The sequence below is a fragment of the Nerophis lumbriciformis genome, linkage group LG10 (genome assembly GCF_033978685.3).
Source record: "Nerophis lumbriciformis linkage group LG10, RoL_Nlum_v2.1, whole genome shotgun sequence".
NCBI classification, from domain to species: Eukaryota; Metazoa; Chordata; class Actinopteri; order Syngnathiformes; family Syngnathidae; genus Nerophis; species Nerophis lumbriciformis.
Genome location: NC_084557.2, coordinates 34,983,938 through 34,998,045, shown reverse-complemented (window position 1 = coordinate 34,998,045; position 14,108 = coordinate 34,983,938). Strand labels below are relative to the sequence as shown.

At 41.2% G+C, this 14,108-nt stretch overlaps 1 protein-coding gene across 1 annotated transcript in view; it reads right to left on the bottom strand.

Annotated features, from left to right (window-relative positions):
* The window catches only part of cmip (c-Maf inducing protein), a 130,950-nt gene extending 117,789 nt beyond the window's left edge, over positions 1–13,161 (bottom strand). Inside the window, exon 1 of the mRNA XM_061969760.2 lies at positions 12,966–13,161. The gene's annotated coding sequence lies outside the window, so the exon portion shown is untranslated. The remainder of the gene's footprint in view (positions 1–12,965) is intronic.
* Between the last annotated feature and the right edge of the window lie 947 nt (positions 13,162–14,108).

Here is a 14,108-nt window from a genome sequence, read left to right as displayed (position 1 = left end):
TAAGAAGGTACCTAAAGAAATGTACAATGCCGGCTTAATCTGGACTCCCGAACTAATGATTCAGACTCCCGAACGAATGAAGCAGGTATGTTAAAGACGAACAATCAAGCGTACACAAACCTCTTCACGCTGCATTTGCGCACTCCAAACTGATGAACAAGATGTTCAGAACAATAGCAACCATCCTCAAGATATCAGTTAGGGCTCAAACAGTCTTTTCCTTTGGATTTAAAACTCCTTCCATCTATCCACAGAGCCTTTTGAATAAACTTTAAGACATTCAAAAGTTTTGTTTCCATCATTTTCGTCCAAAAATTCCTTTGAAAAAACTCTTCCGCCGGCCTTATATTGCATCCGACCTGCATCCGCCTCGATACATTCTTGGCAGTAGCGTCATGTTTGTAGCGCAATCCAAGATAATTTCTTGATGTTGTCTGTTATTTTACATCAACGTAGCCATTACAAACATAATATTTGTCATCTGTGTCAATATTACAGCGGACATCAGTTTAAACGAGTTGTAAGGATTCGCAGATGGCTAGTGTGACGTCATAGATCAACCGGAAAAGGAAGCAATTTCTTCGTGCTAATAAGAAAAATACTGCCCTTCCAGTGTATGGGATGCACATGGCGTATAACCAATAGTCACATGGCATGGACACTTGGACTTCACACATAGGTGTGAAAATACAACAAACCGAACTATTTGAGAAATCAGACTAATTCAGTGCATGGAAACGTAGTGACTGAGTGTGTGGTACCCAGGCTCCACAGTGGAGGACAGGAAGAAAGCCCAGAAAATCATTGGTTGCCCCCTGCCTCCCACGGAGAACACCCGCATTAAAAAATTGAAGGCCATCACTTGCAATCCCTCTCACCACACCCACTACCTGCTGAACCTGTTGCCATCAGATCCCACACCACCAGACTTACAGTTCTTCCCCTGGGCCATACGGACTGCAAACACAACATGAGCTTCGCCTCTCCTCACCATCCCCCTCCCCCTTTCCACATCTGAACAATCCACTTCACTCTGCACTTTAATTCAACATATCAACATACCTCACTGTACTGATACCGTAACACTTTGCACTGAACTGTTTTCACTCTCCATATACTTTTATGAACCAGTTTATTACTTTCCTTTTTAATCATTATTTTTATACATGTATACAACTGTAATAAATGTCTAGTCTGTGTGTGCTTTTATGCTGGCGGATCATCTGCAATTTTGTTGTTCCTAATTTGCAATGACAATAAGTCTATTTGATTCTATTCTAAAACAGACCAATACCAAGAAATGTCATCACAATTGCCAATGCCATAACAAAGCAACTTTCTGTTACAGCACGATTGCAAAAGCCACAACAAATAATGATGGATTAGATTTATATACTCTAGCGCATGGGTGTCAAACTCTGGCCCGCGGGCCAAATTTGGCCCGCCGTGTAATTTCACTTGGCCCTTGAGGCGACATCAAATTAACACTAAAGCTGGCCCGCCGATCCTCCTGGGAGTCTTCCAAACGCCAGCCAGCCAGCCAGCCGAGTGCTGGCCCAGTCACATAACATGTGCGGCTCCTGCACGCACACACATTAGAATGCAACGCATACTTCATCAACAGCAATACAGGTTACACTGAGGGTAGCCTAATAAAAAACTTTAACACTGTTAGAAATTTACGCCACACTGTGAATCCACACCAAACCAGAACCCTTTGCAGCACTGACTCTTCCGGGACGCTACAATGTGTAGGGGGGGCGGGGGGGGGGGGGGTGTTGGTGGTGGCGGGGGTGTATTTTGTAGCGTCTCGGAAGAGTTAGTGCTGCAAAGGATTCTGGGTATTTGTTCTGTTGTGTTTATGTTGTGTTACGGTGCGGATGTTCTCCCGAAATGTGTTTGTCATTCTGGTTTGGTGTGGATTCACAGTGTGGCGTATATTTTTAACAGTGTTAAAGTTATTTATACTGGCACCCTCAGTGTAACCTGTATCGCTGTTGATGAAGTATGCGTTGCATTCGCTCGTGTGTGCGTACAGAAGCTGCACATATCTTGTGACTGGGTCTGAACGATGTTAGAATGGATGAAAAGCGGATGTGACGATAGCTCGTAGAGTACGTTAAAGGTTAATTTGTTCAACCTTGGCCCGCGGCTTTGTTCAGTTTTAAATTTTGGCCCACTCTGTATTTGAGTTTGACACCTATACATTCATAGCCCTTTACAGTGAGAACTGAGAACCAATCATTCATTCAGTCCACATTTACACCTTCATGGTGGTAGGCCTGCGCGATAAATCGATGTTATCTCTAAATTCTAGTGTTTTGCTGTAGACAATTTAAAAGTAAAAAAAAAAAATGTTTCTCTCCTCTTGCTCCGGCATACTTTTTGCCCACGGGAGATTCTGTAGCTTTTGCCTTCCTCGTCATTTCCTAAGCAGAGATTCAAACACACTGTTACAACATGACTACCGCTAACGCGAACAATAGCGATAAAGAAAAGTGTCATCAATGCTTTGGATTCGTTACAACAGGTGTTGAACAAGCACACACAACGTGTATTTGAAAAAAAACAACAGCACAACAAACGTATGCCAGCATCTGAAAAAGAGGCATCAAACCAAGTGGGGGAAATGCAACATGAAGACAAACAAGAACATACAGTAACAACGAACAAACAAACTCTTGCTAAAAAGCAGCTGACTGTAGTGGAATCTTTTACTTAAGTTACTGACGTATGCTTGCATTTTCGCGATATTGATTATTTCCAATTTTGTCACACCTTCGAAGAACATCGAGTTGGGGACTTCTGTCTATAGTGTTTCCGTCTATAGTGTCAATCATGTCCTCAACTGAATCGGGATCTGGAATATTTTCCTCCACATTTGGTCCAATGTTCACAAAGTACTTATTGAAGTGTTTGCTGAAGACCTCAGGCAGCTTGTAGGTAAGATGCATCTTAACGTCGACACAAAAGGCGAAAACCCACAACGTAGGTGTTAGCTCAACGTAGCATAGAGATAAGCATAGTGAAACATAGGTAGTGTGAAACAACAAAACCAACAAATACAGTTGCGTGTAAATAAATGGTGCGCTTACCCAAATAAACCGGAAACATTTCCCTGGCCAGCTTGACCAAACGGACAACTGTCCATCGGGTAAGTCACTATAATACTGATCATGATACATGCAGTACATCATACAACTTCAGTACATACGCTGTGGCGCTAGCTGTGTACAAACAAAACATGAAATGTGGGCTACTACTTTACAGACACTGCAATATGATTGTTCATGTTTTTCAGTCATTACAGATTGTTGTTCTATCGCATTGTGTTGTGCATTACAAACGTTAAAACCACGTTGACACAGTTGCTAGCTTGCCATAGCGAGCTTGCGGCTAATGCATTAAATCGGCTAATAGCATTATCAAAAAAGCTGCTAAGAAAGATTATCCTAAATATTTTTCAGACGGAAATGTAAAAAAATGACAATATGAACAAAGTAGTTGAAAGCTTCAATAAGTACTTTGTGAACATTGGACCAAATGTGGAGGAAAATATTCCAGATCCCGATTCAGTTGAGGACATGATTGACACTATAGACAGAAGTGAAGTGAAGTGAATTATATTTATATAGTGCTTTTCTCTAGTGACTCAAAGCGCTTTACATAGTGAAACCCAATATATAAGTTACATTTAAACCAGTGTGGGTGGCACTGGGAGCAAGTGGGTAAAGTGTCTTGCCCAAGGACACAACAGCAGTGACTAGGATGGCGGAAGCAGGGATCGAACTTGCAACCCTCAAGTTGCTGGCACGGCCACTCTACCAACCGAGCTATACCGCCCCAAGTCCCAACTCGATGTTCTTCGAAGGTGTGACAAAATTGGAAATAATCAATATTGCGGAAAAATGTAAATCCAAGACCTCAACTGATTGTAACGGAGTTGATATGGAAACGATAAAAAAAGGTTACGGACAAGATTTCAGCAGCCTATCATTTCAAACAGGCAAATTCCCAGACAAAATGAAATTTGCAAATGTCGTCTCGATTTATAAGACTGGAGAAAAACACTAGTTTACAAACTACAGACCTGTTTCTCTTCTTCTACAATTTTCTAAAATTATTGGAAAACTGTTTAACAGATTGGACAAATTCATAAATAAAAATGAAACCCTCACAGGCAACCAATACGGTTACAGAGCCAACATCTCAACATCAATGGCATTCATCGAAATAATATCCTAATAAACAAATTAGAATGGTATGGAATCAGAGGGTTGGTCTTGAACTGGGTAAGAAGCTACTTAACCTACAGGAAGCAATATGTGAAGCTAGGCAAACACACGTCCACAGAGCTGAACATATCTTGTGGCGTACCTCAGGGATCAATACTAGGACCAACATTGTTCAATCTGTATATAAACGATCATTTGTAAAGTTACAAAGGACTTAAAGTTAGTATTATTTGCAGATGATAGAACGGTGTTTGGTTCAAGAGAGAGCATGCAGAAGCTAGTACAAATAACAGAATAAATGCATATCTTAGCATATCTGTATGTAGAATTAAATTATGGAAAGCAAAGACAAGAAATCAAACGATGTACTAATATGATTCAGTTTAAAGGTGCTATATGTAATAATTTAATGTCAAGTCATCATTAAATGGCCTTGATATGTCTATCAAAAGGCATTTTTATAACTTTATAACCTAATCAGTGGCCTAGTGGTTAGAGTGTCCGCCCTGAGATTGGTAGGTTGTTAGTTCAAACCCCGGCCGAGTCATACCAATGACTATAAAAAAATGGGACCCATTACCTCCCTGTTTGACACTCAGCATCAAGGGTTGGAATTGGGGGTTAAATCACCAAAAACTATTCCCGGGCACGGCCACCGCTGCTGCTCACTGCTCCCCTCACCTCCCAGGGGGTGATTAAGGGTGATGGGTCAAATGCAGAGAATAATTTCGCCACACCTCGTGTGTGTGTGAAAATCATTGGTACTTTAACTTGAACTGATAACGGTAGTTCAGCCAGAATATGCTCATTTCAAAATTTAATTTACAGCCCTGAAACATTATTGTTTTCATTTTGATACTTCGCCCTCCACCGTTTGACCAATTAGAAAGTCTGTGAGTGTCTTACATCCAGGTTGGCAGTTATGCACCGCCATCTTCGTCTCGCTACTGCCACTGGTAAAGTTACTAAATATGTCAGACCTTAGTAAATCTAAATGGCGTCGTTATGATTCTCAACTTATCCATGACAAAGCCAGGAACAAAACAAAGATTTGTATCGGGGATGGAGACGATTGAAGGGGAAAATATTTTTTAATCTGACGCCAAATTTGCTAATTTCCTCCTGATAGGTAAGTAAGGTATTGACGTTTTGTTATTACTTGTAATAAATGGAAATTGATATTTCGTATGTAAACTGTATTGTCCAATACAGTCTATGATCTTGTCTAACAAAGCTAGTATATTCGTTGCACGAACATACTAGCTTTGTTAGACAAGATCAAACGCTTAGAATGCTTAGCATGCTAGCCCGGTCAACGACACATCGACATGTAGGCTAACGGGGGAAATATATGACCGTTAGCCTACACGTTGATGTGTCATCCAACTGACAGTGCAAAGAATGATGAGCAACGAGTCGGAATGTTTTTTCACGACGTCTGCAATATGGTCAGCCTAGTGCTGTAACGCAGGCCTGTGATGGATGTGAACACCGACCATACCAAAAGGAGGAGAAATCCCATGGTGAATAAACAGGTTTACAGTTTAGCTCTCCATTCAAGATGATCCCCTGCTGGTCTTCCAATGGACTGGACTTTCATATGAAGTCAGGACCCGGAGTGACCACTCCTTATTTAGAGTTAAAGTTAAAGTTAAAGTACCAATGATTGTCACACACACACTAGGTGTGGCGAAATTATTCTCTGCATTTGACCCATCACCCTTGATCACCCCTGGGAGGTGAGGGGAGCAGTGGGCAGCAGCGGTGGCCGTGCCCGGGAATCATTTTTGGTGATTTAACCCCCAATTCCAACCCTTGATGCTGAGTGCCAAGCAGGGAGGTAATGGGTCCCATTTTTATAGTCTTTGGTATGACTCGGCCGGGGTTAGAACTCACAACCTATGCATCAGTCGGTGACGTCTCTGCGCCCCGACGTGTCTACATGCAAGAGGATCCTCACTATGGACTGGACTCTCACATTATTAACCATGTCCACTCACCGTCCATTGCACCGATCACCCAGGGGAGGATTCCCACATCTACGGTCCCTTCAATCAATCAATGTTTATTTACATAGCCCTAAATCACAAGTGTCTCAAAGGGCTGCACAAGCCACAATGACATCCTCGGCTCAGATCCCACATCAGGGCAAGGAAAAACTCAACCAGGTGGGATGACAATGAGAAACCTTGGAGAGGACCGCAGATGTGGGTGACCCTTTCCCCTAGGGTGACCAGTGCAATGGACGTCGAGTGGATCTAGCATAATATTGTGAAAGTCCAGTCCATAGTGGATCTAACATAATAGTGAGAGTCCAGTCCATAGTGGGGCCAGCAGGAGATTATCCCGAGCGGAGACAGGTCAGCAGCGCAGAGATGTCCCCAACCGAGCGGTCCACCCCGGGTCCCGACTCTGGACAGCCAGCACTTCATCCATGGCCACCGGACCTGTGTGTCTCCCCCTCCACAAGGGAGAGGGGGGCAGAGCAGAAAAGAAAAGAAACGGCAGATCAACTGGTCTAAAAGGGGGGTCTATTTAAAGGCTAGAGTATATAAATGAGTTTTAAGATGGGACTTAAATGCTTCTGCTGAGGTAGCATCTCTAACTGTTACCGGGAGGGCATTCCAGAGTATTGGAGCCCCCGAATATAAAACGCTCTATAGTCCGCAGACTTTTTTTGGGCTCTGGGAATCACTAATAAGCCGGAGTTCTTTGAACGCAGATTTCATGCCGGGACATATGGTACAATACAATCAGCAAGATAGGCTGGAGCTAGACCGTGTAGTATTTTATACGTAAGTAATAAAACCTAAAAATCGGTCCCTTCCAAGGTTTCTTGTTGTTCCCATTGGGTAGAATTTTGTCTTGCCCTGATGTGGGATCTGAGCCGAGGATGTCGTTGTGGCTTGTGCAGCCCTTTGAGACACTTGTGATTAAGGGCTATATAGAAGTAAACTTTGATTGAGATGTGGTCTGCACGTCTGCTTCAACACTTTGACATCTGTGCACCAACCTTCGTTTATGTAGGAGCATATTCCGTCTTCCCAGGGAGGTCTTTTACGCGGCCCGCTCTGAGGAGCTGAAAGTCCGGGATGTGTTCACTGAGCCAGCTTTCATTAAAAGGCAAGGCGGCGGTTCTGCCAAAATCCATGTTTCTGGTGTTTAGTAGCAGCACTTCATCCATCTTATTAGCCAGGGAGCGGACATTCGCCAAGAATGGAGGGAGGCGCAGTGCGTAATCCCCGCCGCCTCAGTTCAACGAGCACGCCTGCCCGTTTTCCCCCGTCTGCGGCGTCTCCGGTAATGTCCATAGAGCGCTGCTGCTCTTCCAGTAAGAATCTCTCTTTCTGGTTAAATGAGACCAGTGGAAAAAGTATTTCAGAGAACTGTCCAATGCTTAATAGTTCTTGTCTAGTGAAAGAGACCAGAGAAGGGGAGCAAAAAACTAAAATAAAGAAAAACGCAACAACTAAGAGAGAACGCAGTACCGCCATCTTGAAGAATGTTGGATAGATGAAAAATATCAACTTCTTCTCAGCGCTGTCCTTCACATCCTATTCCTTGTTGAAAAACAAAGTTATGTCCATTTCTAGTTCTAAGTTCAGCAACATGCTCTAGACAGAATATGTGCAGACATCTGGTCTTACTAGCGAGTAAGACCAGATGTTTTGGGCAGCTATTAGGGCAGGGATGTCAAACATACGGCCCGAGGGCTGGATCAGGCCTGCGAACAGGTTTTATCCGGCCCGTGGGATGAGTTTGCCAAGTATAAAAATGTCCCTGAAATTTTTTAACGAAATAAACTGCTGTTCTAAATGTGTCCACTGGATGTCGCAATCGCAATTCTTTGTATATTTGTAGATTATGCTACACATGTACATAATAAACCATATGATGTTAGTACATCAGTCGAGGAAAATGATCAAACTACATAAATACCATACTGTAATTTGATTTTGATATAATTTTTTTATCTTGATAGATTGAAAATGAACACCAATGACTTAACTGGTGAGATGAACATGATCACATAATTTATTCAGTAAATATAAATAACGACAAATAAAGTATTGTTGCGTATGACCAGACTTCCCTCCCAGGGAAGTAAAGTCACTGGTCAATCCCATGTTCTTTCAGATGACATATGTGCAGAGTAAGAAGGACCATCAAGACAGAATAGGAATATTATCAAGTTTTACTAAAGCTTCAGGAGACCAGCCCACACCAATACATTCATACCGGCTTCTCGAATTGGTCAAACATTCAAACGGAAGAGACAACTTCTTGCATACGAAGAAAGTCCCCACCCTGTCCAGAAAGGAATACAGCCTCATTGTTCTAATACAGATAAGATATAAAGGGAGTACTCCAACTCCTACATTCCGAGTCTTCAAGGTAAAGCACACAGTTACTTGCATACATAAGATTAATAAAATAGAAAGAGTACAAATGGAAAAACACTAGCTCCTTTAAACATGGCTATGAATAAAGAAATAACTCTTAAACATATATGCATTCTCCACAGTATATATACTATTAAACACAACAGGTTATTGTAAAAAACAAACAAACTGTCAAGTAAAGGTGGTGACGAACCCCAAGATGCAGAGATGGCAGGCTTGGTGCAGGAAAACAGGTTTTAATGTCCAAAATTCAGGAAAAACACAAACCAGGAATAGGGAACAGGACCCAGCAAACAGGAAACGAGGAACTTGAAGACAGCAAGCTGCAAACAGCTATCAGGATACAGCAAACAGTCCACAGCATACAGCTTACAGGTAGTAATACTCCAGCACTGACTGGAGAGCGAGGCAGGTCTAAATAGTGGCCTGATTGGCAATTGCCACCAGGTGTGCCAGACTGCCACTCAGGGACAGGTGAGGCAAAACAGCGCTCAGGGAGACAAGCAGGAAACTGAACCAAAATAAGAGCGCTGACAGGAAATAAAACACAAACACAGAGGAAAAACTCAAACATAAACAAACTGTCAGTTAATATAAATAACGACAACTTATTTACACAATAAATAATTATACACTAACAACTTTATGATTTGTACAATTACAGAATCATCAATCAATCAATGTTTATTTATATAGCCCTAAATCACAAGTGTCTCAAAGGGCTGCACAAGCCACAACGACATCCTCGGTACAGAGCCCACATAAGGGCAAGGAAAAACTCACCCAGGTGGGACGTCGATGTGAATGACTATGAGAAACCTTGGAGAGGACCGCATATGTGGGTAACCCCCCCTGTAGGGGAGACCGAATGCAATAGATGTCAAGTGTTCTATTTATATAAGAATGTGCTTGTTCTATTTTTAAACACACAAAACCATCTGAAGTTGTCTTTATTTTTAAGTTATCGTGCCGTGATTTTACCAGTCTGGCCCACTTGGGAGTAGATTTTTCTCCATGTGGCCCCGGATCTAAAATGAGTTTGACACCCCTGTCTTAGGTCTTGGTCTAAAATGAGTTTGACACCCTGTCTTAGGGCTTCACTGTGACACTTGCGACGCCAACTAATTGCAGGGATGCTTGTAACTCACATTTTTGCTTGCAACTTAAAGCACAACAATTAGCCGAGAGACAGCTCTTATTAAAGTTGAGGTATCACTGTATATTTATTCCCCCATTGAATCACAACTGATGAATACAGTTGAAAGTCAATTTTGAAGAAAGAAAAGACAATCGGTGCTTCACTTAGTAAGAGTTGACAAGAAGCAATGACATATCCAGAAGATAAATGGTGTTTGTTGTTCTTTTCCAAATAGAAATTGTAGTTATTGCAAAATATCCAACGTAAATGTTGTACAATGTCAGCCACCCGAGTGGATCCCTGGAGCATTTTTTAAAAATAATTGAAAATGGAAGAAAAAGGGGGGAAAATACTTTATTTGTTTTAAAATGTTTTTTTGTTTGAGGACAAACATGACACAAACCTTCCCAATTGTTAGAAAGCCCACTGTTTAATATGTTTGTGTGTATGCTTCACTGATGACACTATTTGGTGAACATCGTTTTGTCCTACTAATTTCCTCGGTTCTTGAACTCACCATAGTGTGGGCTGTGACGCAACAGTTTGTTTACATGTCAAATCTTCCACTCCTTCTTTGTCTCATTTTGTCCACCAAACGTTTTATGCTGTGCGCGAATGCACAAAGGTGCGCTTTGTTGGGGTTAAATCACCAAAAATGATTCCCGGACGCGGCCACCGCTGCTGCCCACTGCTCCCCTCACCTCCCAGGGGGTGATCAAGGGTGATGGGTCAAATGCAGAGAATAATTTCGCCACACCTAGTGTGTGTGTGACAATCATTGGTACTTTAACTTTAATGTTATTGACTTGTTGCAGTGCTAATCAGGCATATTTGGTCAGTGCATGACTGCAAGCTAATCAATGCTAACATGCTATTTAGGCTATCTGTATGTACATATTGCATCATTATGCCTCATTTGTAGGTATATTTGAGCTCATTTAATATCCTTTACTTTTATCCTCTTTGTATATCATTTAGTTTTGCATGTCTCATGACACATTATCTGTATGTAATAGTGGCTGCATTTCTGTTCGTTTGTGTGCCATGTTGTTCCAGACCACAGCAAACATTAGCAACATTTCTATCAACGAAGATTTGCTTAAGCCTGCAACACATAGTCATTTTGATAGTAGGCTATTATAGCTAATATAGACACTTACGTCATGTGTTGCCTTCATTATAAGACTTATATTTTCATTTTTTGCGGCTCCAGACAGATCTGTTTTTTGTATTTTTGGTCCAACATGGCTCTTTCAACGTTTTGGGTTGCCGACCCCTAAACTAGACTAAACAGTGAGGAATACGAAGCATGCGACAGTGGACCTTTTAAAAATGACATTTCCGTCACAGATTGTGAATATCATATCAGTTTTCTACTTAGATATGATATGCCCATAACTGTTACGCATACAACTGGTTGGGCACATGGAGTGACGTACACAAATCACTGTTTCCCATTTGACCAATTAAACAGTTTCCTATGTGTATAATGTATTTATTATGAAATTACATGACAGAATACTGCTAAAGGCAGTGAGGGGTGCATTTATTAATACATGCTTTTTCAAAAACTACAAAGACCTATACTAATTCAGCAAATGGTATACTTTACTGTATTCTTAAATCTCAGTGACCAAAAACATTGTGACCCAGGATCCTAATGTCATACAGCAGTGGTTCTTAACCTGGGGTTCGATCGAACCCTAGGGATTCGGTGAGTCGGCCTCAGGGGTTCGGCGGAGGTCAAAACACACCCGACTCATCGTGTAAATAAAAACTTCTCCCTATCTGCGTATTATGGATACGGCAACAGCAGAAGTCACACTGATTTGCAGGTGTGTAATTTGTTGGGGGTTTATGCACTGTGTTGGTTTTGTTGTTAGAACAAGGTGATGTTCATGCAAGGTTCATTTTGTGCAGCAGTAAAAAAAACATGGTAACACTTTAGTATGGGGAACATATTCACCATTAATTATTTGCTTATTAACATGCAAGTTAGTAACATATTGGCTCTTAACTAGTCATTATTAAGTACTTATTAATGCCTTATTCAGCATGGCCTTATTATAACCCTAACCCTCTAACCCTGGCCCTAACACTCTAACCCTAACCCTAACCAAATAACTCTAAATTAAGTCTTTGTTACTTAGAATATGTTCCCCATACTAAAGTGTTACCAACAACATATAACTTTGTCTTGAATTTGGAAAAAAAAAAACATTTTATTTTTCACTAAAGAAGGGTTCGGTGAATGCGCATATGAAACTGGTGGGGTTCGGTACCTCCAACAAGGTTAAGAACCACTGTCATACAGCCTGTCTAGTCACGTACTGAATAACACAATCAATCATTCACTTTGATTGATTGATTGATTGAGACTTTTATTAGTAGATTGCACAGTACAGTACATATTCCGTACAATTGACCACTAAATGGTAACACCCGAATAAGTTTTTCAACTTGTTTAAGTCGGGGTCCACTTAAATTGATTCATGATACAGATATATACTATCATATATACTACCATCGTAATACAGTCATCACACAAGATAATCATCAGGGTGTATACATTGAATGATTTACATTATTTACAATTCGGGGTGTGGAGGGGGAAATGGATATTGAAACAGTGTAGGTCTGACTTGGTAGGATATGTACAGCAAGTAAATGATAAATGGGTTATACTTGTATAGCGCTTTTCTACCTTCAAGGTACTCAAAGCGCTTTGACAGTATTTCCACATTCACCCATTCACACACACATTCACACACTGATGGCGGGAGCTGCCATGCAAGGCGCTAACCAGCAGCCATCAGGAGCAAGGGTGAAGTGTCTTGCCCAAGGACACAACGGACATGACTAGGATGGTAGAAGGTGGGGATTGAACCCCAGTAACCAGCAACCCTCCGATTGCTGGCACGGTCACTCTACCAACTTCGCCACGCCGTCAGGTAGTGGACACAACTAATTCACCGGCGAATTAACCAGGCTTGATAATCGAAAAAAATAGTATTGCTGAACCTTTAAAATGAACCGAACATATTGCTCCACATTCTTGAATATAAATAGTATAGGCAGTAGGTGTTGTCAGTAAGACCCAATCGGGTAACATGAAAACCAGACAGGAACAAAGTGGAAAAACATACTTTTCCCCACAAAAAACAATTGGAGAACATATGCTTCACATACCTCATTTTGAATGGCTGAGCAGTAATATCGTAGTTCTTGTCTTTATCTTGCCTGGTGTCCTCCGCCTTATCTCTGCCGTAAGTCTGAGACAGGACCACTGGCCCTGGAGAAATAAAGCTCTTTATTCTATGTGACATCACCTTTCCAGACTTGAAAGTGGTATTGCCCTTGCATCACTTTCAAATGTCCGTGCAAAGGTTTGTAAACATTAGTGATTATTTCTCGAAGAAGTTCAATATTTCAGAGAAGTTTTAGAACGAGATCAAAGTTCACCACGACCCCGAGTCACACGTTGTGTTCCGAGTCAGTCAGAGGGATTGCAGTTTGATAAACTCTTCTGATTTTGGTTGTACGAGATATGTAGATCTGTAGTCAACTACTCTCACTCACTACGATATGGAACGATAGGAAAACATCATATCACTTTATGATGACCATAATTATCAGTGTTACTACAAAACCCAAAACCAGTGAAGTTGGCACGTTGTGTAATTCGTAAATAAAAACGGAATACAATGATTTGCAAATCCTTTTCAACCCATATTCAGTTGAAAAGACTGCAAAGACAAGATATTTAATGTACGAACTGAGAAACTAATTATTTTTTTGCAAAATAATCATTAACCTGGCAGCAACACATTGCAAACAAGTTGGCCCAGGGGCATTTTTACCACTGTGTTACATGGTCTTTCCTTTTAACAACACTCAGTAAACGTTTGGGAACTGAGGAGAATGGGAATCCTTTCCCATTCTTGCTTGAGGTACAGCTTAAGTTGTTCAACAGTCCGGGGTCTCCGTTGTGGTATTTTAGGCTTCATAATGCGTCACACATTTTCAATGGGAGACAGGTCTGGACTACAGGCAGGCCAGTCTAGTACCCACACTCTTTTACTATGAAGCCACGCTGTTGTAATAACGTGGCTTGGCATTGTCTTGCTGAAATAAGCAGGGGCTTCTACAAACCCCGTTTCCATATGAGTTGGGAAATTGTGTTTGATGTAAATATAAACGGAATACAATGATTTGCAAATCATTTTCAACCCATATTCAGTTGAATATGCTACAAAGACAACATATTTGATGTTCAAACTGATAAACTTTTTTTTTTTTGCAAATAATCATTAACTTTAGAATTTGATGTCA